Source organism: Callospermophilus lateralis, chromosome 2, assembly GCF_048772815.1.
Source record: "Callospermophilus lateralis isolate mCalLat2 chromosome 2, mCalLat2.hap1, whole genome shotgun sequence".
Lineage (NCBI taxonomy): Eukaryota > Metazoa > Chordata > Mammalia > Rodentia > Sciuridae > Callospermophilus > Callospermophilus lateralis.
The window spans coordinates 165,635,172-165,662,281 of NC_135306.1; the positions used below are offsets into that span (position 1 = coordinate 165,635,172).

Consider the following 27,110-nt stretch of genomic DNA (forward strand, 5'->3'; position numbering starts at 1 on the left):
GGCAGGATCCTAGGCAGTGAGGAATTACAGTATGAGTAGGATGGTACCAGAATAAAAAATAGGAAATTATTAATTGAAAGGGAAAGTTTGAAGAGTAAAAAGACCTCCATTTAATGTTCTTCTGTTTGGATTTCCAACATAACTGAAGAAAGCTTGTTTTCTTGGAATTGTTACCTGTTCCACATAATAAAAGAATGGAAATATTTTTATTTACCTAAAGTTTATTTGAGCTGTGATTCTACTGACCTAAAATCCAATTGACAACTATACTAATTATTTTTAGGAATCAGGTAGCTACATTAATTCACTACCTTTTAAATATATTTTTTCAATATTTTATGCACTAAATAAATATGAAAGTGAACATATAACAACTCCTTCAAAAATCAATTCCACTGCTAAAAAACATATAATACCCTTCTCAAATTTCAAAAGGTATTTTTCTCTTCTTTTAAATGCTCTGTTTCTTTTTTTAAAGTAAAAATTCTAACATATAAGTAGTAAGGTTCACTAATCTTAAGTTCAGTCAATGAATATACTCAATAAAATTTTTCATGTCTATTCATATACCACCACTCAGATCAAGACATAAAACATTCCCAGAACCTTGAATTTTCTCACATTCCTCTTCCCAATTAATAACCCATCCCCAAAAGTAAACCATTCTTCTGATTTCTCTCATTGTAGAGTCATGAGATCTGTTCTTCAACCTAGTAAATGGAATCACAGTACATACTATCTTCCTCTAATTTTTATCTTTCTCTTTAACAATCTTCTCTGTTCTCCACATGTCTATGAGGAATATCAGTAACTGTTTATTGCTGTATCATGTTCTATTGAAGAAGTATACCACAATCTATTCTCACACTGATGGACATCCGGGTTGTTTATAGTTTGTGACTAGAAAAAAATTGCTACAAAACATGCTAAGCATGTCTTTTGGTAGACAAAAGCACTTATTCCTCTTGACTATTTATCCAGGAGTGTAACTGCTGATCATAGAATAGACATATGTTTAACTTTAGTAAATATGCCAAGCAGTTTTTTCAGAATTGGTTATAACAATTTATACTCACACCAGTAGTATGAAAGTTCAATTTTTTCTACATCCTCGCCAACAAATGATAATTTTAGCCTAAAGGCTTTATTTGTTAATTTTATAAAGCCCATCATTTATTAATTACAAGGATTTATTAATTATAAAATAATGCATACTGTCTTTCTGTTCTCTACTTCCAATCTACTTAAAGTGCAGTCTCAGTCAGCAACACTGAGGAAAATCAGCAAAGACACTGCCTAAGAGTTTGTTAGAAATGTACTGAACCTATACCCACACCAGACAGAAACAGAATACACATTTTACTAAAGACTCTCAGGTGATTTACATGCTTACTAAAATTTAAGAAGTAATTATCTAGTTGATTAAATGTATAAATTTCTAGAATGACTAAAACATTACATTCCTCAAAAATCTGTCCAGTAGATTATGTATTAATGAGCAGGATAAGTTTCAGTAACACATTGCTTACATGAATTTAATTTCCAAAACAACACTCTAGAATCTACATAATTAACCCACGTGGCTACCAGAAAAAGATATTCATTAGGACCAAACAGTGGGTTCACAAAAAGCAAGTCCTATCTTTGTATGTGTGTGTGTGTGTGTGTGTGGCACTCGGGATTGAACTCAGGGCCTTGCGCATGCGAGGCAAACACTACCAACTGAGCTATATCCCCAGCCCACAAGTCCTGTCTTATTCCCTTTTGTCTCCTTATCAGAAATACTATTTTCTTGGATGGAGTATGTGTTAGAAACAACATATCTGAATTTCAGCAAAGCAGTTAACAGACAGTCTCAAATATCCTTATTATACTGTAAGACACTTAGAGTACAGCCCTGTTTTAATCACCCTTTATATCTGTAGCATGTATTTGGCATGTAGAAGCTATTTATAAATTTTTGTTGAATTCTATTTTATTAAGCCTTATAGGTATACAAATAAAGGCAAGCTAAGTGCTAGCACACTCAACAGTTTCCAATAATCAATATGTTAAATGATAAAATCAGAATCCAAAAAGATCTTAACAAAAATAAATAAAGAAGATATAACCATAGGTACAGAAAATATTTTTTAAATGATGTCAACTTACGACAATATATTTTTAAATAAGGAGAAAATAGATGATTTCCCAGAAAAATACAAATTCCCAAGGGGTAGAAAATTAGATCAAAAAAATACTTGAATTCTAGACACACATCCAAATATAGAAAATTCAAATTTAGTGGTATGACTTTATAGACACACACCACATACACACATGGTGTGCATACACACAGTAACAAAGAAGCTTACTGGAGAAATACAAGGATGTTTAAGCACTAGAAAATCCATCAATATGTATTAAATGTTATTAACAAAATTAAGGAGTAAAAAATATTATCAATAAATGCCAAAGAATACTCAAGGAAAAATTAAGAATATCCTAAATCAAAAGATCTTAATAAAGATCTAACCAGAGAAAAATTATAGGAAATAAATACAGGCTCCTTCACTCAAGTCCAAAACAATCAGCTCAAGTATAGAATGAACATGGTAAATAAATGATTTCTGACTTTTAGTTGGAAGTAAGATTAATGAGACAACAGTGTGATGTGACTCCCACAAAAACCTAGCTTCTATTAACAGAAGATATTACGTAGGACAAGAGAGGTAATAATTCCACAGTATTATATAACGTGGTGGTTATACTTAAAGGTTCAAATCCTGACTGTTACATTTTAGTAAATGTCATCTTAAGAAAATTAGTTAATTGCTAAGTACCTTCAGCTATAAATTAGAAATAATAATACATGCCTCACAGGGTTAATTAAGATTGGTATGAGAGAATGTTTGGTAAATAATATTGTTCAATATGTAAAACAAAACAGTCAACTTAGTAGTTGAAGCCTTCTTCATTTGACAGTATCTACTAAGTAACTATTAAATGCCAGGCACTGTCCTAGTCACTAAAAGTTACTGAACAAACCGACAAAATTCCTGTCCATGTAGAGCTTATATTCTGGTGAAAAGGAGGAAGTAATTCCCTATCATAGCTCTCCCAGAATGGACTGTACAATCATTTACATGGAACCACATCATAAATGGGTGATTAGAATACCCTTTCAGCTCTGAGGTTCTATGATACAAAGACTGTGAGTTTATGATTTGAAGTACAAGTACCCAGGAATACATTCCAAAGCTCTGTTCTATCCACACAAGGCCTGTAAGAACGACTATATCATTACCATCTCCTCTAGTACCATTATCATAACATTGTTGCCTAAAGAAAACCCCTTTGCTTTCACAGCCCTCTCAGGCACTATCTCATCTATCCTTTTTGATGTTGAACTCATAGATGCTTCTACTATCACAGCTACTTTCCTTTTCTCCATTAATGCTCTTAAATAGGGAAACAATATGAAATTGTTGGTGGAAAGAGCTTAGCTTTTGTTATCAGACAAACCTGGGTTCAAATTCTACATTAAATATAGTCAATCTACTGCCTCCACTAGGATTCTGGGACCTGCAGGTAAGCCTGCAATCCCTGGCAATGTGGAGTGAGGCCAGACCTTTTCTGGGGAAGGCCATCTGGCTCCAGCAGAAACTGGGAGTCTACATCAAAAAGAGCTTGAGAGTAATAGATGATTATCAACTCCACACCCTAATCTCAGCAAGATGCCTCCCTCCATAATTTATGGGACCTATAAATCATGTCCCAAGGAAGGATGTACCTGAGCCCTCCTTGGAAGAAAGCCAGTCCCTGAGTCAAACTTCCTGACTGATAGATGCTGCCATTTTAAGCTCTATCGTTCTTTGTTCAGTTATGGGTACCGTCACAAATCTAGTCCTGAGAAAACTCACCCAAATTCACTCTGTACCCAAGTCATCTAGTCTCTATCAATTATGGAATTCAAAAAATAAGAGGCAGATCTTAAAATAATGTAATTTTAGTTACAAGAGATTTGATTTGCTGTTGAAGAGGTTCTCAAAGACCCTATTACTATAGGTAAGTTAGAATTCTCTCAAAGGTTCGTGGAGTCCCTATATGGGAAACTGTGAAATTATTTTACAGTACATCCTAGTAGTGCTCATTTTTACTTCTTCAAGAAAGTATTTTGAATATAATATCCTCTATTTTTTACCAGATTCTCCTTTTAAAGACATTTACTTGTTAATAATAGCTAATGCTTACTTGGCACCTATTATATCAGGCACTTTTAAAAACACTTATATTTACTCCTTTAATCCTTAAAACAACCATGAGAAAAGTAGTTAATATTTTAAAGATAAGGAAACTGAGACCTGAAGAGATTAAAGTAGCAAGCCCAATTTCACATTGCTAGAAAGTAGTGGAGTATCTCTTAAGCACAAGCTGAGTTAACCCTAAACTAACTCTCCTGCATTACACAGGTAAGAGAAATAAAATTAGAGTGAGCACAGGATTTCTACTCTTCAGAATACCTGACAAAGAACAGTAAGAACAGGTTTTAAAACAATTTGAAGGGGGAGGGCAATAAAGATTTAAGGGAAAAGAGTATTTTAAACTTTTGGGTCAAGAGGAGATTCAAAGTTTTATAATTAAGCAAGGTATATTAAATATTACCTTGCTCTAAAATTGATATCTATGCAATAGCCATCAAGTTGAGATGATTACTAAGTGCTTAAAAAGAATTTGAGCATCTATACTAAAAAGAAATACACAGTGTATACTATAATATATCACTTTTCATATAATAAAATGACAACTGAGAGATAACTGGTCTCACTGGCTTTGTACATTGCTGAATCAGATAGAAAGAAATGTATTCATTCAGAAAGCTTAGACATGTAATGGGAGGTTGGGAGAGATTAAAAAAATGAAAACAAGTGTTTCTGTCTAAATCCAAAAAGAGATCTACTACTGGATACAACAAATGTCAGATATGCTGTGCATTTTATGCAAAGAGCCAATTATTAATGACCTTCAAGGAACTTAATTATGTAACATAGTACTCTTTCTTAGCAGGAGCAGAAGAATCTTGAGAGAAAAAGATAATGGGCCATCAAATGAAAACAACCATCTAACTGGCCCAAAGGAAAGAGAATTTGAGAATTTCAGTATATGAGTGTGAAGTTCTTGCTTTGCACCATACCATGTTATCTGAAACAAGTGAATATTGGATCCATGACCTCACTTTGTATGATTCTGTAATAACTCAAATGAAACCATGACATAGGAACTGTGTAAAGCTGAGATCAGAACCATGCAAAGTAAGGACATGGTTCTGATATACAAGAGTTTCAATTAATACCATGCAGTGTTAACAAAAGTGATAACCAACTCAATAACCACACCCACTGAAAGTCAGTAACACACACACACAAAAAAAAATTGTTCAACTTCTGATTATCCTGATTATCCAAACTCCTGATTAACTTAGTTCATAGATTATCCAGGAAAAATCTCCTGACTTACTTGCCCATTAGGAGCAGCTACATGGTATGGAAGAAATACCATGAGACTTTAAGCCAGGACATTTATATCTAAATTATGGTTTTGCCCCTTAATGGCAATGTGATCTTGGGTAAGCCATTTTTCCTTTCCAACCTTCAATTTCTATTTCTATAAAGCAGAGATAATGATAGATACTTCCAGAGTTGCGTGAAATAAATATTAAAATGATAATCACTAGTGTTTAATGAGAGCTTACAACATATCAGGCATTCTTCCAAGTATATTAGTTTATTCAAATCTCTCAAAAACTATGATACTGGCCTATTATTAACTCTATCTCATGAAAGTACACAGAAATATGTGTGGTATGTGGTAGCTGCTCAATATATGTTTGCTGATATGTACCCATTTAGTTACTCAACAGTACCCCCCTCTGTGGCAATAAATGAGTACAAAAAAGAAAATGAGAAAGACTGAAATCTGTTTACTTATTAGATGCTTAAAAAATACAGTGGAAGAAAAGCAAATACTTAACCCATTAAGTACCAAGTTTTCAATTCTGCAAATATAATAAATATTCAAGTATTATTTCAAAGTTATCCTAAGTGGTATATTTATTGCTTAATTTATATTTGTATATGTGTGTTACATCTGGGATGATGGGAGAAAATGGGTAATGAAAACAGGTGGGTTCTTTTTTTTAATTCCTAAAAATTCGTTTATCCTCATCGTCTTGAGTGCTAGTTGTACTCTAAGATTCTGAAAAGGTTAACTGGCAGACTCCAAAGACAGCCAACTCACTGGGTGACAGAAACCATACTCAAAAAGCCTGGCACTGGCCACTGCTGCCAGCCTCGCCAAACACATGCAATGAATCGATGGCCACATCCCAACACCTTGCCTATTTCATCCAGCCCAACCTCCCTCAAAGACACAGCCCTCCCGATTCCCTTCTTTTCTGGATTAGACTTTTTGGGACAGAAAGCAAAAGCCCTGTCCAGGATCACACTGTGGAAATGTACTCTGTAGAAAGTTGTCTGTGGGCTGGGGTTGTGGCTCAGTGGTAGCATGCTTGCCTAGCACGCATGAGGCACTGGGTTCGATTCTCAGCAGCACATACAAATAAGTGAAAATAAAAGTCCATCAACAACTAAAAAAGAAAAAAGAAAGAAAGTTGTCTGGAAAAGTGAAGAAACTTAGAAATATTTCAGTTTTTGCTCATGAGTCCACCTTCATGAATTCATATATTAAATTAGGTTGCCAACATTTGGCCATAAGAAGGTACAGTGGACATAGTGATCAAGGTTGTTATATAGAATAAGGAACTGCAGTGAAGGTTCTGTGTGCTGCATACAGCACTATCCCAAAAAGGGAATGAGCAGAAACCTCTGTAAGAGCCAAAACCTCTTCAGAGATCATCAGATTTCCCAGTCTGCCAGTGATGTATTCCTAGAGAAAAGTGATACAGCCAAAGTCACTCAAAATTCATTGGCAGAGGTAAAACTCCCAAATGGGGCCTTTGCTACTATACTGAACATCCCAAGAAGTATACCAACAAGTTGGAGAAGGGGGTGGGGGGAAGGAGAGAAGAAACAGTGTTGTTGACAATATTTGCCTATAGCCATCCCTGATTGCTGCCTTACCTTTCCCAATGTCTGCTCTGATTCTATCTAAAACCAAGGAAGAATGAGTGTAGAAGTAACAAAGAGCCGCAGACATTCAGGGGAATGTTGATCCTCTACTTGGTCCCCTCTCCTGAAGCATGATAAATACACTTAACTATAAAACCTTTTAAGATCCCTTCACACCAACAAAATTACTCAAATTTCTTTGATTTAAATAATTAAAGATAGGTTAAATCTTTTTCCTTTCTCATATCAGACCCCTGTAAAAATGCCACACTACTATTTTTTAAACTCCAATACTCATAAATCTATAGTTCCACTTTCTGACCCAGGTTTCCATTGATGGCTACATTATTCTGAGGGAATCTTATTCCAAAAGAGTATGCTCTGGAGACCATGCTTTTCCTCCTAAATCATCATGCCCCCTCTCTTTCTTATGTATGTTTCCATTACAGTGGTCTTGTAAGTGGGTGTCATCATCCTTTAAGTAGTCTATATAAATAAAGAGGAGTATATTTATTTATTCAAAAAGTAAGTAAACTAATCCTTGAATTTAAATACAGATTGACACTCTAGGTCAATATATCTAACATCCTATATCAGAAACATTCTACAAAAAGAAGGGAGATTCATTGTAGGTATTATTATCTAGCTTTTAATTAAGTTAATCATAAAAAATGTCCCATAGTTTTAAAAGATTCTTACAAAGAAACAAGTTTGAGGATAATTTTAATAATGTAAGTCTTGGTAACAGGACTGTGACCAATCTGACACTCATACTACTATTAAGAACTCTTTAGTATCCACACTACAGACCAGAAATAGTGATGATTCAAGCAAATCTGACAAAAACAAACTAAGTGTTTTTTTAATTATCAAGGGACAATTTGAGATATAGACTTATATCTAGTGTCATTAAGAGTATACCTTGCCCTATTATACTTTGTGATGTCAAATAATAAGAATATAAAGCATTTATAATCAGCAAGACATCTAAAAACTAAGCACAGAGATATAAATTTAAATTGCTAGGGCTGGGGATGTACCTTAGTAGTACAATTTTTGCCTCACATGTACAATGCCCTGGGTTCAACCTCCCAACACTGCAAAATAAATAAACAAACAAACAAATAACTGAAATTTACCAACAATGTTTAAAATCATTTAAAACTCAATCCAATATTTTTTAAAAAATTTCACCAAATTTAATGTTAAAGGTTTAGAACCCTCTTCTGAGATTTCAGTTTCATCTTTATAAAAGATGAAAAGCTACATGCTGTTTTAAGACTAGTTCTTTCTGCTGCTATCAAAAGGCTAGCAAAAATACACAGTATCATACACAGTAGTACACAGCACAGTAAACACAATAATCCACAGCTAACAATATGGCAATGAATTTATTTATTTTTTATTTTTTTTATATTTATTTTATTTTAGTTATCTGCGGATACAACATCTTTGTTTGTATGTGGTGCTGAGGGTCGAACCCGGGCCGCACGCATGCCAGGCGAGCGCGCTACCGCTTGAGCCACATCCCCAGCCCCTGCAATGAATTTAAATACATTCTCTTAATTAAAAATCAGAGCTGCTCAATATACAAGTCTGGAGTGACCATTTACCCAGGATGCAATGTGAATAATGTCTTCTGGTATTGTGCAGCATCCACTGTCACAAATAAGGTTGAAAGACACATAGAAAAACATTAATGAAGATTTCCAGAAAGAAAACACATTACATCTTGCTTTTCAGATGAATCAATGTAGTATTTCTTAACCGTGCCTTAATTTGCCATATCTGTTAAGTGAAGTGCTACTTTTGAATACGCCACTGCAATAAGTACCAGAGAAGATACGATCTCAACAATAAGTTTCTTTTTTAAGAGTAACCACTGGTGAAGTAGTTATGCTAGCTGAACTAAAGAGGGAAAAAGAGATAAGATTATAAAGATAGTACCATGAGATCCAATAACTGCATCATTCATAGCCAAGCAATTGCAGCAAAATGTTAAAGCCCAGTGTTACACAATCACGGAATTACTCTTAAAAATATACCTGTAGAACACAGTAAAATCTTTAAAATACTTTGAAAAGAGATGGGAACTATCCATGAGAATTGTTTACACTACCCAGAGATTTCACTGCTTTTCTTATGGCAATAGCAAAGTTTCCATAGTTTAGGACAAAATACCAAGAAAAAAAAAAACTAATGTAACAAATATGCTGAACTTTTTAATGGGATGACTAGAATAAAAGATATGTGTGATGCTAAGTACATGAATTGCATATATAGAGAGAATAGATAGACATTCCAATAGGTAATTAGATACATATATACATACAAGCAATCAAACAATCTGTCTCATCAAGGTAAAGGTGATATTTTATCAAATGAGAAAGTAAATGCTTTTGAAAACAGATTCATGCTATGAAAGAATATTTTGAAAACACATGTTTGGAAACATTCCATCAGCATGATTTTGTTACCAAAATTCTAAGTCTGTTACCTACAAAAATTCTTATCTGTTTACAAATTTAAAAATTGGCAACAGAATAATCTAACCTGTTTAATGCTGTTCCAAATAATTTCAGTGGCTTTTCAGTCCCTTTATTAAAATATGAAAAGGCTACATATGCCTTCAACCTCATTGGCAAAAACAGATCCTCATTAAGAAGGTGGAAATTTACTATCCAAATTTTAACAAAGTTCTTTGCATATGTTGTGTATGGGATTTAAAAATGAGTAACACAATAAGTATAATCAATGATGTAATATTTTCATTTGGATCTATTGTTTCCTTCTGTGGCAGCAATTTTAAAAGCATGTAGCAAAGTAAATTAAACTTAGAACCAGTTTTTTTTTAATATTTTTAGTTGTAGAGAGACACAACACTTATTTTTATGTGGTGCTGAGTATGGAACCCACTGACTCACATGTGCTAGGGAAGTTCTCTCCACTGAGCTGCAACCCCAGCCCCTACACCCAGATCTTTAAATCACTTCATCAAACAGTGCTAAACCAAGTTTTTTAAAATAACAAAGCATGTTCTATTACATGGTTTAGTTTTAAAATATTCATTTCATCTATATCTCTTTCTAATATCTACATATGAATGATTTATAGCACATATTACCACAGGAGTAACTGTCTACAATTTTAAATAAATATGAACATATATATGCTCTATCCAAAAGTCTGAGGACCACAATTCTGTCCTACGTTTTCCCAAATAAGTGTTAAAATTGTCTTTCCAGAGGAATTTTTTCAGACCCAACCTTATCAACAATTTTCTCCAGTTGCACTTTGACTTTCCAAACCATCTAAGATCTCTATTTTCTTCTCTCCTTGAATATCCTAAGTTCTGCCCCTTTAATCTTGGTACTAAAATGTTCCCTACATACACTCCAATCAAGCAGGGTGGAATACCAGATACAGTGCTTCCATGTCCTGCACTGAAAAAAAAAATATGTTAATTATCAAAGATATTTACTTTTAGGATGCTTTAGGAACATACATAAATAGAGGCCTCATTTGGGACAATTTAGAATAAACATCTAATGCCCTTATTACTAAATTTAATAAAATCATTAATTTTATTTTTAAATTATCTCAGAAATAAATTTGCTAAATCAGCAAAACACAAACACACACACACACACACACACACACACACACACACACACATATCATCATAGCCTTGTAAAATGTAAAGGATTTTGACACAAATGTCCTACTATATTGGCATCTTAATTACAGAAACTAGTTTAGGCACATATCAAAAAGGAAGAATACCAACCTAAAGATGTGAAAGTAGTGCCAAGAAAATGCAAAAAATAAACAAACTCAAAATGTGAAAGAATATATTTTTCTGTACCTCCTATTCCCAGCTCTTTATCACATTAAGGAGCTTTCCATATGGATATAACAAAGAAATTAAACACAAAATTTTACAACTAAGACATAACTAATTATGATGAGTGCTTTGGAAACAGGCCCAAGGTGTCATAATTAAAAGTTAAGGCATTTTTCATTCCTTCCTTGCCACACCACACATAAGGGTCCCTGAATTGACTCAGTTAACTCATATATATACTATGTCCAAGTTATTTAAACTTTCTTTAGCTGCCACATTATCTCAATTTATTTCTTTTTTGTTTGGGTTTTTGTTTCTCATTAAAGAGCTCAACTGAGAATTTTAAAGGAAAATGTCCTTAAAAGCATCATAAGTAGTTTAATATTACTAAAGAGATTGTTTTAAATAGTTCTCTAGAAATTTCAATTATATTTCCCCTTTTACTAAGTTTCAGGGCATTAAAAATATATATATATTTTAGTTGTAGACAGACCCAAGCCTTTTTATTTATTTATCTATTTTAATGTGGTGCTGAGGATTGAACCCAGTGTGTCACATTGCTAGGCAAGCACTCTACCATTGAGCCACAACCTCAGTCCTTTGGGGCATTTTTTTTTTAATATTTAGCTGTCAATAAACCTTTGTGGTTTTTGTTGTTTCTTTTTATTTGTATGTGGTGCTGAAAATCAAAACCACATGCTAGGCAAGCACCATTCTGCTGATCCACAATCCCAGTCCTGGGCCTTTCTTTTTAAAGTAGAGATTTTATCATTTTTTTTTTCATGGCATCATCAGTAATGCAATTCTTCAGATGCCAAAGCAGTGGTGAAGAAAACAACAGGTGAAGGCCATTGGAAACTATAGCCATTGTTTCTCTAGCCTCTCTGACCACTGGGCTCTTTCAGAAAGTGATTGTCACAACCTCATTTAGGTTGCAAAACCTCAATAAATGAGTTTAATTTGGAGAAACAAGTTACTAAACACCAAATAAGTTACAAATGAAAAACAGAAGAAGATTCATGGGCTCAGAGGAAAGGGTTTCAAAAAGCCAGAAAACATGACTTTCGAGATTATAAAACTAACGAGTGAATTTAGCATCCCTATTTGAAAGTTTTCAGGAATAGAAAGAGGTTGTTGCTGCTACTGCTTTTCTACTACTGTTTCATCATCATCATTATATGATAATAATTTGCATTTATTCCCCAAAAGTTTTCAAATCACTCTGAGTATTATTTTCATAGTATCCCTCAATTTTAAAAATTATAAAATATGTCAACTTTAAAGTTAGAAAAACTTAATTATAAATATGAGACACCTAAATATCTGCAACGAATAATTCCCTGAACTGAAATTTTTCCAGATATAGTTCTTTCTCTAACCCTATACTTGTCAACATAAAAAGAAAAAAAATACAAGTGTATTACACTGCTGATACAAGATTTTGTTAACACATAGACCTAAATCATTAGTTAATAAGCCACCTGTTTTAATTTTCATACCTACTTGACAAATTTGAAAGGGAACAATAATTTGAAAGACTTCTTTGTACCTTAAAATATACTCACAATGTCCCTTTCCCACAAAACTGAGCTAAGAAAAAGCACTGGTCATGCTGCTGGCCTATAGCCATATCACATTCACAAGATATGGCCTTTCTAGAAGTCACAAAGACATAACTAGGAGATGAGTCACTATCAGACTTATAGAATAGTCAGTAATGCTATCAAATGTTTAAGATATTACCAGAAGCCTGTCCCAATCATCTTTTAAATCACAGATCAAAGACTACCTCCTGGGCTGGGGTTGTAGCTCAGTGGTAGAGTGCTTGCCTCTTATGTGTGAGGCACAGGGTTTGATCCTCAGCACCACATAAAAATAAATAAATAATATAACGATATTGTGCTCATCTACAACTGAAAATATTTTTTTAAAAAAAGACCACCTCCGGCTAGGGATGTGGCTCAAGCGGTAGCGCGCTCGTCTGGCATGTGTGCGGCCCGGGTTCGATCCTCAGCACCACATACAAACAAAGATGTTGTGTCCGCCGAAAACTAAAAAATAAATATTAAAAAAAATTTTTAAAAAAAATTAGTCACATGTATTAGATAAAACAAATCATTTTCTATTTTTTATTAATCAGACATGTAGAACCAATGTTTAATGCTCTGACTCAGCATGATATTATTCATTTACATTAGTGTATGGGAAATACAGAAATGGGTTGGCTCTGGAAGTAAGCATGAAGATAAAATAAATGAGCACTGACATTCTATGGAAGAGACTGGAAAATAAGAAGACAAGGAAAAAAAACAGTCCTAATTTATGACATACAAGCTTTGTTTGGAGCAAATAATATCCTGAAGCAAAACCCAATTGAAACGTTTATTCATATCAAGTAGGAAGTCAGACAGTATGACTGGTAAGTTTATCTACCCTGCATACCTTTTATTGAATGAGGCAATGAATATGAAAGCACTTTAAAAAATTGGGAAGCTCTATAAAATACATGAGAATTAAGGGCCTTCTCATGCCATGGTTCCAGTACTGATCATACAACTATTGTCAATTTCTATTCTATGCACTTTTGTATATAGTATCTTCAGACTTAATCTTCCTAACAACCATGTTATAAATTCTTTCGCTATCCCATTTTTAAGATGAGTAAATGAAACTTGAAGATGTGACACAATTTATCCAAGATCCTACAACTAGTTCAGGAAATAAGATATAAAAGGAAAAATTCAAAAACTAAAAATCAGAAGTCTAATTTGGTCTTTGCACACGCAGGTCTATCACTCAAAGAAAAATGCCTATTTCCATTTTTTCCTTAAAATGAAAGCAAGAGAAAACAGATTGAAATGTGTGTACTTGACAGAAAGAACTTCCTGATGCTAATCATTTATATACATAACCAAAGAAGGTTATAAAAGAATCCTTCTTTGTAGGCATTTAAAATAAAGAGAGCTTCTTAATTAATTCAAATGGAGACAGGATGATCAATACTATCTGGAGGATGACAGATGAAATGACCTTTCAAAATCTCTTCCAGTCTTTAGAATTGGAGTTTTATGAAATTTTAGAAGCTGTACTTCAAAACTCTATATTTAGTCACTTGGGACTCTATCCCAAGTCTTCTAGAATACAGATGAATTCTTCTTCCTAGGAAAGAAAAAAAAAGAACTTGTATTGCTCTCTCTATTTTACATAAGAGAAAATGAATCAGGTTATGTAAGTTGCCAAATATTCCATAGCAAGTATGTAGGAAATAAGGAGCCAGATATGTAATTCTTAGTACCAGTTCAACAGTAATAGAAAACTTATCTTAAATATTTATTTTATGCCAGTCCCCTGAGTTTAGTGCTTTATATTCTTCGTATTTAATGTTCACAATAATTCTCTAAGGTAGATATTATTACTGCTCCTATTTTCTAGATAAACGGAGGCTTAGGGATTAGAGTATATATATATATTGGGGGAAGAAATCTGACTTCTCGTACATAGAAAGCTCAATTTCATGGGGATAGCTTGAGATTATTTCTAAGAAAATAACTATGTACCCTTTGATATTCCTTCCCAAGAAAGAACAATGAACAAATCTTACCTAGGTTAAGAGCATTCTTACCATTGTACCAAAGACTTGCCTAGCACCAAAACAACTTCACCTAAGTTTCCTCACCTACCAAATACTAAAATCTTCGATAGAAGAGAAAAATCCTGAAAAAGTAAAGACTCATGGTTTCAAAGTGCCCTTCAGGATGCCTAGAACTTAATAACAGCTCAATCACATTACCCAATGATCTGTTTGTAAAGTATAAAAGGAACCATTTGCAACCAAGCCTGAGAATGGCTTCTATTTAAAACCTATGCTCCTCAGTTTTTGTTTTTGTTTTTAGTGTTGCATTTTGTTTTTTCCATACATTTAACTTTTGTAGTCTTGAAAGGAAAGCATCTTTAATTTTCTTTGACTGCTTTTAAAGAACTACTTTTCAAAGAAGCAGATATTATTATGCTCAGCAAAGTCAAACCCACAAATAGTACTAGAGCTCCTTTTTGCATTTGAATGAATATATTAAAAACAGAAAAAATTTTTATTTGTCTCTTCACAATAATTAGAAATAACAAATTATTGAAGGTCATAGGCACCAAAGATCATTTGAAGAGTTATCTTATAATATTATGGCGAAGAAAGACATCAAGAAAGAAATGGAAATGAGAGAATACAGAATGTTTGCACATACTCTAATGTGCACATCATATAATGCATTTATCTCATATTTATTATGTCTATTTTTACACATCATCATTGAAAAGCATCAAATCAATACACTTAAGTAATTTGATCCCAAATAGTTAAAACATACAAAATTCTTAAAAGATTTCATAATATCACACTAGGCTTCAATATATGGTGCTTTAATTCAGAGAAATCTTTAAAAATCTTTATAGACTATGGGAGCTTAGTAAATAAAACACACCAGTGAATCCCTTGCCACACATACCACAGCATACTGTCGGTAGACAGAAGCAAATACGGAAATAGAAAATCCAGAAAATTACAGGGCAGCAAATTCAAGATGGTTAACAAAGATGCAAAATTTTCTAAAGTACATACATTAGAGTACCAATTGTTAGATTTTTTTATTTCACTGTTCTATCCTCACAGTGATTATGATTATAGGTTAATATATTAACTTGGTTCTTTACAAATAAAATCAACATCTCTTCATAAATGTAAAGAAATAACTCTTTAGGTAAATATAAAGATTTCTATAGTTTCAAATTATTGCTTTTCACTTAAAGTAGCATAAAAGAGAATGTCACTGCACATTTTCATGCCGTTAAAAAAAGAAACATTTCATAATTTTTCTTCAAGATTTTAAAAAGTAATTTTTTCCAATATTATGTACTATGTTAAGTTAGCAAGGATCACTAAATATATTATGATTATAAAGTAGAAATAACTAGGCAGTTGATTTTTAATGTGGTTTATTAGTTTATAATAGATTACAGCATCTACAATTAACCTCAGAAAATAACTCACATCTTTCCTAAAGATGAAAGTTTTTTTAGTGAATAGTAAAATGAATGATATATTAGGGGTCTTAGAGGAGCAAGAAGAGATTCTGAATATAAACAAGCCATCATTCTGGTAAAAGGAAATACAAACAACTAGAATAAAAATAGTTGATGCACAAAAGCCATAATGAGGGGGTAGCTCAAAAAATAACTTCTACTTTGAATGGTTTGGATGAAATACAAATTATCCACAGAAAAGTGTGGACTGGCATAAACGTTTGTACAAAATTATAAGTGTATTTCAAGAAGTATGCAAGAGGCAACCGCCTCCTTGATGCACAAGGTCCCAGCAATGCTCTGCTTAAGTGCTAGTGCACAGAGTCCAAACCACTGCATTTTAATTACTATGCAGCCTCAGATATATTGCCTTTGATATGGAAATGTTCTTGTTCTCTCATCTTCACATATGGTCTCATGCACAGAAATCTTTATCTGATTCATAAAAAATAAACTAGAATCCAATCTCAACACCTGACCTCAGTGCTTAGAAGTTTTTTACTAAGCATGGTGTCACTATAAAAAGAATGGCTAATATTGGTGTAAAGTTGGATATTTTGAGCAATGGTATGAAGGATTTGCAGTTAAGAATTAAATCAATACTGTTTCTCTGAGGTTTTAAGGTTTCATGTTTCCTTTTTTGAGACTACCACAGATTTGAGGAAAAACAGACCAGCACCCTATTTTGGAGGTCAGAGAGTCTACAGTAGATTTAAATGATATTCCATTTTTCAACCTTCACCCATATTGTCCAGTTGATGTTTTTATCCAAACTATGACAATCAGATACTTAAAACTTTAAAAGATCTATCAAAATCCATAAAACAAAATTTGAACTATTTCTACTTTGACCAAAAGTATAAACAAAATAATTAGCTGGAAAGCTTTTACCCTCTTCTACAGAACAAGGAAAATACAAACACTATTCCTAAGAATGAATAATGAATATATAATGAAAGAATGAGGAGAGTTTCTGAGATAACTCTCACCTAACAATCAATGTTCAGATCACAATTGAAGATCGCATATCCTTCAAGCAAAATTTTTTTAAAAAGTTACACATTTGAAATGTACTTGTATCTAATAAAAATTGCTTTTTCACATACTCTACAGGAGTACCAGCTGTCTTTTTTTTTTTCTACTTGACTTGACTATTTTGAAATGTGGTATTTAATCAGTAGAAAATGTGGAAATGGGATGAGGACATAAAATGTCCTAGAACCTAATTTTCTTTGTTAGAAAAAAATAATAGGGAATGTTATATTATTAAATGATAAACAATCCAAACCAAAGATGGCCCATTTCTTCTTTTAAAAAAGCAATATTTGCTGATTTGTCCATTTTTAGCAGGATTCTATAATAAAATCTGTTGTTCTTATTAAATCCCATATACCTACATAACTTGATAATTCTGAAATAACCTACATTAAATTTTTTAAATGGTAATATGACCCATCTAACCTCATGACAGCAGATAATACATCCCATCTGCAAATCATCTTGCGGCAAGTTATCTGTGTTTTATCATTTCTAGTACCTGTCTGTGCCTGATATGGTACTCTCAGACACATTAGCTTGATGGAATGTTTCACTTGACTTCAAAAACATCAATTGATATATATGCATCCCTAAACTATATTTAAACAAATAGCTCTCAGATCAACCAAAATTTTAGTTGTACTGTACTTTATACTTTCATAGAAAGCTGTTTGTAAATACTGGGGAAATATATGTATTATATATTATACATATTTCACATATACAATCATATTCCCTTGCTAATAAATAATTCCTTCTAACATGGAAAGAGATGTATAACCTAACAAAACTGAAGACCATAAAAAATATTAAAAGTAAAGGTTAAAGCTAATATATATTAAGTCATATTCAAAAGAAAATTTAGCCCAGTCTTTTGTGCTAATTGAAAGAGAATTGTTTAAAACATCACTTATATTTTCAATATAAGATGGATATGTATAACAATTTGATCAGTGACAAATAACTCAATAATTCCTAAAAGAAGTCAAATAGAAATGGACATAAAATCTCAATAATGCCACCAAAATTTATCATTTATGTGCTTAAAGTAATATATTTTAAAGTATAATAAAAGGAAGATTTGCCAATTATATTAACATATTGTGAATATATACTTTTCCTTTAAAAAGAAAATATCTGTTGTTTTCTGCTACCAGTGAAAAAATGTACAATAGAAAAATTAATATTCCCACTGAATCTCATTTCATCTAGGTATTTAGTTACTAAATCCATCATAGAGTCAGTTTAAGGTATAGGTACTTTAAACTGTTTTAGTAATAATACTTTGTACATTTATTTTCATGATATATTGTTCAGAGTGTTGCAGTTGCAGGATATATTATTGCATAAGTTTGTATAATGCTCCACAATAAAACTCATTTTTTACATATTAATATATATATATATATATATATATATATATATATATATATACACACACGAAGAGAAAGCCACTTAAAAATGCAACAAATAAAAGCAGCAATAAACAGGATTAAATAATAACCCAAAAGCTATCTAGTCTTGCCAACATAACTAAATGAATATGGACATGGACAAACAGAGAAGAAAGGAGGTGCTAGTAATACATGAAAAAAGCAACAGAGGATGTCAGGTTGCTTAAGGAATTAAGAGACCTATACTTAATGTCTGGATCTTAGTTACTTACTGCCTTTGGTCATAAACTGTACTTAGTAAGTGTGGTTCGCATTTGCTTTCAAAGTTTGAAAAAAAATTGTTTCCTTTTTCTTTGTTTTGTTTTAAAAAATAGGGACCATGTCTCTTGATATAAGAGGTTTTCAAAAGTGTAAGAGAAAAAAAAATCCATATGTCATTTTGCCACCCATGAGCTCAGAAACATTTATTCAGGAAAAGATACTCTCAAAAGTACATAGATAATACATTCATGGATTGAAGAATTGAAAAAAAATAGTTATAACTTTTCTTCTGCTATAAGAAAATATTATACTGGTTTGATAGAAAGCAAATAAAACTTAATAAACCATGTCCCCACTTCCCATCAAGAAAGGAACATTCTTGTTGCCATAGAAAAACTAACCCTGTCCCTCTCAACTTATAGAAATTTAGTGCATTTACTTGCTTGTTTTGAAATAAAGAGAATCTTCTAGTAGGTATCAGCCATAACTGAGTGGCCTAGAAACAAGGGAGGAGGGAGACTGATGCAAGTGCCTGATGCTGAGTGTTAAATTCCACAGTGACTGCACAGGGTGACAGAGGGAAGGTCATGTTCATGGCTGCAGAAATCTAGTCTCTGCCAGGAACTGTAAGCTAAAGCTGACCTAAGACCAGAATCTCAGAAGCTAGGTAGGAAGCTCAAGCACCAATCTGAACAAGCAGAGAGGACAAGGTGCTGCCCCTAAAAACTCCAGGCTGAACAAGAATGAGACAGATAGCAAGCACGACTTTCCAGGCTCCCCCACAGGATCACTAGCAGCCCCAAGTGGCTAGGCCTGAAGAAGGAACCAAAAGCCTCAATCAGGACACAGATACTAACTTGCTAAGACCTCTGCGAGTGGGAGCAGGAGGGAGTACAGAGACAGGTGTAGCCCCAAATGGTAAGCCTCAAGTCCCTACTCAAGACAGGATATGCAATGCTAAGCCTGGCTGTTCCTACTAGGTTAGAGCAGATAGAGAGGCACTAGCAGCCCTCCCCCAGAACGGAGTGTGGAGAATAAGTATATTGCTAGATTTTTTCTGCAACTCCCTTACCCATCTAGTCCGCACCCAACCGCTGATGTCGGATACCCCCTTAACCAATAGTTCCCCCTCAGGAGAAAAACGAGAGACAAAATAGAGAAGAAGAAAAGAAAAGAAAAAACTCAAAGACAAGGCTACACTGTCAAAGTCTTCCCTGCCAGGGCCTTGGGAGACTGTCCTGGTCGGCTCGGCCATCCCTCCGGAATCCTTTAGCCCAGAGCGGAGCTCAGTAGATCATATCGGCCAAGTCCGTGCCTATGGGCCTCAGGAACTAGGTGCTGAGTGCGCAGGCTAATTATACATGTGGCATTTGGGCAGCCGACTGTCCAGTGACACCTTACCTTATGAGGAAACGTCAACCCCAGCAACTGTTCAAAACAAAATGCCATCGCGGGATCAGCTTCGCCCGCTGATCCTACTTCAGGATTGCTTTTCCCACCGCCTCTCGCACTCAGAGTAAGAATGTGGCCTAGGGTGGCCAGCAGCAGGCAGGCAGGTCCGCCAGGGTGGAGGGAACAGGCAGGGCGGGCCTTGCCAGGTGTCCGTCCAGTCCCCCCTCGCCATGGACCAGCTCGCGGACCCGACCACTTGACCTTTTTTATTCACAAACCCACTTCCTAGAAATAGACTGGGCGGGGCTGTGTCTGTTCTCCTCGGGACCCCGGGAAAAACCTAGGCATGTGACTACAAAGAGTAGGAGAGAGAAGACCCTGTAGGGCAGGGGGGAAAGAGGGCACTCTCACGTCCGTACTCTACTGGGTCGCTGAGGGTGCCTCCCCGTCAGGACCAAAAGCCTAGCCTCAGGAGTGCGCGACCGAGACTAGCGCCCGAGACGAGACAAGGACGTCATCCAAGCGCCCCATTGACAGTGCTGCAGGAGGTCAGGAGTCCAGCCCAGTTTGCCCAGGGACGGCTTCAGGCCATCTCCAGACCGAAACTTCGAGCGCGGCCCTCAAAGGAGGTCACACAGACAGAAGCAGTCCGGGACAACCCATATTGCTAACAGTCTAGTCCCGCCAGCCTAGTCGAAGGCTTATTTTTAGTCCCCAAATAGGACAGCAATTCAATATCTGGTAATTCATATAAAACAAATGTTTTCAAACTTAGCATAAGAAAGCTTAAACAAAACTCAAAATATGCTGGCAACAACCACCTTTTATCTGCTCAGAACACACCAATTTTCTTTTTATCTTAAGTCTCCGCGAAACGCCAAGGAACCAGCCCGGCACAGAGCTATCTGTCCTCCGCAGCCCTGGGCCGCTCCTCCCGGCGCCGGAGCACAACCCCAGCAGCCTTTGCACAAGCCCCTTTCCTTCCCCTCCCGGCCCTTTAAGGGAGAAAAGAAAGCAGTTCCCCCGGGAACAGTCAGCTAGAGGAGCTGGGCCTCGGGGAGGGTGACAGCACTCTCCCCGAGCCCCGGAGCAGTGGACCTCGGCCCGGGCTACAGAGAGGGCAGCGGGGCCCGGGCAGGGAGCCGAGAAGGACGGAGGGCGCGGGCCAGGCTCATGGACGCGGAGCGGGAGAAGAAACATGCAGACAGCTGTGCGCCCCGCAGACCAACTCCGAGGCCGAACCTGCGCGGGTCTAAGTTAGGTGACCCCTCACCCACGCCCCCATCGGGCCAGGCACCACTGCCCTCGCGTCTAGGCAAAGAGGACCACAGATTAGTACTTGGGTTTCGGATTGTCTTGGAGTTCGGAGTGTTTGTTCCTGAAAAGATCATTAAAAGTAATGTCCAGTAATGGGGTAGGGGGAGGAAGAAAGAGAAACAGAGGAAAGTGGAGACTACTCGCGCTCGGTTCCAGGAAAGTTGCAGCGGAGCGGCAGTGGGGTGAGGGTGAAAGGAAGGAGCGCACGCTTTTTTCTAGCGACCCGGGTTTTCTTTATGAACTCCTCAGAGTAAACTTCACCCTGGCGGAGAGTACGGCAGAGATCCTCGACTCCAGCGGGACATCCGCCAGAGTCAACCCCACAAATAGCCTAAGTCTCCAAACCAAAACGCGGGTGGAGTGGGGTGGGGTGGGATGGGGGTAGCGTTAAGAAGCCCAGAAGCTCAGCGGGTCCTCCCGACCTCCCGCACCCCGAGCCTGCCTAACACTGAAGCGCTCCGAAAACTGCGGCATCAAAGTCACACGGCGAATCAACCCAACACTTTTCAAGAAAACAAAATATTCGCTAGAAAACTTACTTTGCATTTAGTCTCTATTCTTTGGGGGGATGCGGTTTAGGTCGGCTCGTAAAGGTAGCCCGTTTTGTCCAGGTTGGATATTGTCTACTTATGGATCAGCCCTTGGGTGAGGGTTTATTTTAATTTATGGCTTATGCATTCTTTTAAGGTCGATTTACATGACCTCCGGCTACAACTAAGACAGCCGAGGAGGGCACTCCAGTCGTCAGTCGGCCAAACCCACAATTAAAACAGCCCTCCCCCTAGTCTCAGTGTGACTAGAACTCTCCCAGGGTAGGCTAGCTGCCTCTTTTCTCTTTCCCACTTTTTTCTTCGCTCCTCTCTTTTTTTCTCCTGTCTTTTATGTGTCTTCTTTTTTTAGTATCACGAAATAAGATGTGATATCACTTTGAAAGTTTCGGTGTAACTTTCTCTAAACCCAAGCAAGACTGCAGCGATAACCAGAGAGTTCACAAAGCCCTCAGGATGTTGCCCTCTTGTGGGCAAAAGACGCCATTACCACCCAGGAGTCCCATCTGAACCCTTGGAGCACACACGCTTCAGCTGACGGTGGGGGGAGCGAGGGAGGGAGAGAGGGAGAGGGAGGACACTACACACGCAGGCACACAAGCTTCCTCCATCACACACTTGCGCGAACTTCCATGAAATACCTACCTCAAACTTCACGGAGACTTAAAAATTCATTCTCTAAGCCACCTGACTTCTTTTTCATATCATTCCCAGTTACATAGATTAGAATATCTATTCAGGGAGGCGGAGGTGGAGGAATAAGGTGGGCCGAGAGGACAGACAGATTTCCGGACGAATACTTAGGATGGCGATAACAGCTTTCTGTTGTCAAAGGTTGCGTTGTCTGTCCCTCTCCCTGCCCTTTTGCCTTAATGTTCTACGCACAGTTATCTACTGCTACAACATGTGTTTTCTCGGAGTGGATGGGAAGGGCAAAAAAAAAAAAAAAAAAAAAAAAAAAAAAAAGCCCGCCACGCAGATCTGTCACCGCCTCCGGAACAAGGCACAACTCTCCGAGAGGGAGACGCATCCTGGGGATCCGCGCGTCCACCAGCGAGCGGCTGGCGCTCGGGCCCCTTTCTCTACCTACTCTCCCCCTCCGCGTCGGTCCCGCTGAGTGCCCTCCTCCCGCTCCTCCTCCCGGCTCTCCCCTCCCCAGCCAAGTACGGAAACCCGCCCCGGCTGGGCAGCCGCGGCTCCCGGCAACCCGCGCCCTCTCAGTGCTCAGCTCGCTCGGCTCTCTTCCCTCCGCTAGTCCTAGCCCAGCCCCTCAGTCCCAGCTCAGAGAAACTAACCCTGGAACTGCCCGGAAGGGCAGGAATGGAAGGTGCTGGGGGCCAGAGAGGGGGCCCGGCCGTAGGTTTCTGTCCCCTGCCCGCTCCCACTCCCCAACAGGTAGCTCACAAACGGGCCGCGCGCTCTCGCTCTGCCTCCCTTGCTCTCTAGATCGCTCGCTCCGTCCCGGTTACCTGGGCGGGCTCCAGGATGGTACCGCACGGGAGGGTTCCTTGTGCGCTGCGCCGCGGGAGTAAAAGGCATTAAAGGAAAAGGGAGATACAAATAAAAAAAATTCTTTTAAAGGAAGAGGAGTCGATGCTAGGTCAATTAGCACAGGCTGGGGAGCAAGGGAGCAGAACCCCCCCACCTCCAGCGCTGCGGCCCCGCAGCCCGTTAACTCAAGTCTGCGGGGGTGTCCCGCCCGGGGCAGGGGGGAGCGCTGAGCAGCAGAAGTTTGCTGCCGGGGTGCTAGGAGGTGCGCGCGGAGCGGGGTGACTAGGGGTTTCCCCCCTGAAACAAGTGAAGGCGATGGTTAGTGCTGTCAATCTTGGCAATCAGTGTGAGCGGCCATGTCGTAAGTATTCAAAGCATTTCCCGTCGTGCAACATCAGAAAGTGAGTGGCCAGGGCATTGATCTGAGCGAGGGAGAGGAGGCAGGGCTCCCCTCCCAGACAACACAGGCAAGATGAGACAAGAGGCGAGGGAGGCAATGAGCCAGGCGGGGAAGCTGGGAGGGAGGGGGGGGGGCTGGAGGAAGAAGAAGGAGGGGAGAGAGGGAGGCAAGAGAGAGCCGCAGAGAGGAGGGCAGAGAGACCAGTGAGACCGGAGGTTGGATTTAGAGAAAAAGCCTGGACAGATAAAGTGACTACTAGAAGAGAACTGGAATGGGGACAAAGAAGAGGGAGAGTCAGGGTCAGAAGGGATTAGGGACTAGTAGAAGAGAGGCAGGCTAAAGACAGAAGGACCAAAGGAGAACTATTAGGGATGGGCGGCTAGGAGGAGGAGTCAAAAGAATGGCAAACTGAAGCGAAGGGGAAAAGGTAGGCAACTGGGGAGGGGGAAGGAGCAAAGTGGAAGGAGTAAGGAAGTCAAATGAGAAAGAAAAATGCAGGGGTGGTAGCGTATGCTTTGGAAAAGTTAGGTGAAAGAAGGAGATATGGGTTGAAGGTTGAGAAGTACTGAGAACTAGACCACAAAAGTGAGTCATGGGAGAAACAGAAGGGAAAAGACAAGTGTTGAAGCAGACCAGGAAGAAGGAAAGAAGGGTTACTACAAGGATAAATAATAAGAAAGAAGTGGTCAAATGAGAAAAGAAAGATACAGAAAGTAGAGATAATAAAAACACCCGTTAGTAGAATCTCAGTAAATGAAGGAAGAGAAACTTATTTTAAAAGATAGAGGAGAAGAAATTGAAAAAAAAAATAAGCTATTAACAGCAGATTCCTAAGTTATGTAGGTGGCAGTGTTCTGAAGACCATTTAGATTATGGAGTTTATGGATTAAAGTTATTATAAATAACCAGATATGTGTAAACTACCAAATAAAATTACACCTTTATAGCAATAAATAAAATATTTCCACACTTATTATATAGATAAATCAGAGTTGCATAAAATTGAGTGGGTGGTATATGTATAATGCTCAACTTTGTAAAAGAAAATATCTGGAGAAAAATTTCAAGAGTGGTGACTTGGAAGTTGTAGAAGATGAAAGAATCTCAAGTCACCCAAGATAGTACATAAAATTGTTCAAGTCAAATATAGAAAATTATGTTAATAAAATAAACCCCCTCTAAAAATACTACACAAATTATTGAGTCATGTGTAGGATGGGTTAAAGATTTGAAAGGTACAAAATAGCCTAAAAGAGCAGAGACCTGAAACTTTCTCTCTATGCCAAAACAACAACAACTGCAGAATCAGAGAATCAGGAAAGGCAAGACTAATAGTGGTATCAGATAGTTGAGATGCAGAATAAAACAGGTGAGAAAACTAGCTTTGCAAGTAGCACAGAGCTAACCAAAGACAGTGTATTGTGCACAAGGTGAGGTTGGCCTGCCTTAACCCAGGCCCAAAGAAATAGACTAGATTCCAGAAATATATTGATGGAGAGTAAAAACTACATCAAGATTAAAAGCTAGAGAGAAATTCAGACATACAACGTGCAGTACAATCTGCAGAAATTTGTAAGTGCTTTTACTATGGAAACTGATATGAGATGGCCATTTTCAGACACATCATAAACAGAGGCTTTGTATAAGAAGCTGTTGACCAGGTAAATGGGTCAGGAATGGTAACTAGAAAAATCAGAAAATTTTGTGACAATCTAAAATTGCCAACATGAGGATGCCCTCCCAGGGATTGTGATAAAAGAGGAGAAAGTCTTATCTTTGTTACATTAACTTTCAAGAACATGGAGACAGCTAACACAAAAGATGGAAGAAGCTAGGATGTCAGTCATGTATTGGCCCTGTTTGCTTCCACATGGATTCCAGATAAAAGAAAGAAAAAGAACTAAGGGTGGGGAGGAGCACCTAGGATCAGTGGGGCAGAAGGAATTGCCAGATATTTCTGCCCCAATAGAAAATATGATGCTTGAGAATTGGGAGTTTCCAGACCATGAGTTAAACTGACTTGATGATTGTTGGTCAGGAGGAGAGTGAGTCCAAACAAACCTTGTGTCCATATCATCGTCGTCTCCATTAAAGGCTGGAAAGTCTGCCTCCAGTCCCCAAAACCTAGAAGCTAGCAGAAAGTACTCCCCTACACCTTGCAAGTCAGCCCCTAATAGGTCAGCCCCTAATAGGCCCGGATTCCCAGTACTGAAGGGCGGGACCCTTGACCTCTTGAGGCCCAAGGGGCAAGCGCAGATCTGTGTTTCTGTGTGTGTGTGTGTGTGTGTGTGTGTGTACACACACGCGCGCGCCCTTGGAATGGCCCAACACCGAATTCCTAAGCCTTGAACTCGGTTGTCAGACCTGGAACTCAACCACTGAGGGAGGGGGGAAAAAAAAACACTCTCCCAAGCCTAAAGAGGTCAAAATCGAATGACCTGTCGGTAAGTCTGCAAAGCAGGGGGTTGGTCCCAAAGCCCGATTCCTCAGGAAAGGGCCACCGAAAGAGGTGAAACCTCAGGAACCAAAACACTGGGGCATGACTGGGTACCTCCAAGTGCGAAAACAAGTTTAGTTTTCTAAATATCAGCGCGTTGGCCCTTTAAAATAACTCCGTATCCAGGACTCTGAGAGACAAGACTGACCCCGAAGACCAGATGCAGGCCGCTGGCGAAAAGCAAGAAGGAAAAGACGACATCATCAAGGTCTTTGTCGTCCAAGGCCCTAATACCCAACCCTTTCAAACCTTCTGAAAAGGAGCGGCAGGAACCTTCTTTAGTTTTTAACTAATAAACTAGTGCCAAAGTAAATTGTTAAGGCAAAACCGGGAGCGGGTCGCAACCCTGATCCTGAAGGAAAGAAACTAAAAGTTGGGGTCTCAGTGCCGCACTTCAGACGGTGCACCGGTCGACACGTGGCCCTGGGGGCGGGGGTATTGGCTAAGGATTTCGTCTCAGGTCTGGGGCGCGGGCTATTCCAAGCAGAGAGCTAGGCGGAGAGCGCCGCAGTGGTTTAAGTGCTGAGCTCTACACCTGGTCGGCACCAGTCTTCTGGCTCCGAGAAGTCCTCGGAGGTGCGGAGGGCACCCAGATCCCTCAACCATATCCCGGGGCTCACGAATTCACTTCCCCCTGGGGATCGGATCTCTGCGCGGCGCAATAACCCCGGGCGCCGAGCTCCGGGAACGAGGGAGGAAGGGAAGGAAAAAAGAGCAGACGGGTGGGGCTGACTTACCTGCCTGGAGCT

The 27,110-nt window shown here is 38.0% G+C and overlaps 1 protein-coding gene across 19 annotated transcripts in view; it reads right to left on the reverse strand.

The window, feature by feature from the left end:
• Sox6 (SRY-box transcription factor 6) overlaps positions 1 to 22,862 on the reverse strand; it is a 578,220-nt gene extending 555,358 nt beyond the window's left edge. For 17 of the 19 annotated variants that reach the window (XM_076846938.2, XM_076846937.2, XM_076846939.2 and 14 more), the window contains exon 1: positions 21,965 to 22,087. The gene's annotated coding sequence lies outside the window, so the exon portion shown is untranslated. Of the gene's footprint in view, positions 1 to 21,964; positions 22,088 to 22,618 lie in introns of those variants that run through there. The other 2 variants (XM_076846924.2, XM_076846921.2) reach the window with 1 other exon arrangement.
• Positions 22,863 to 27,110: the final 4,248 nt, after the last annotated feature.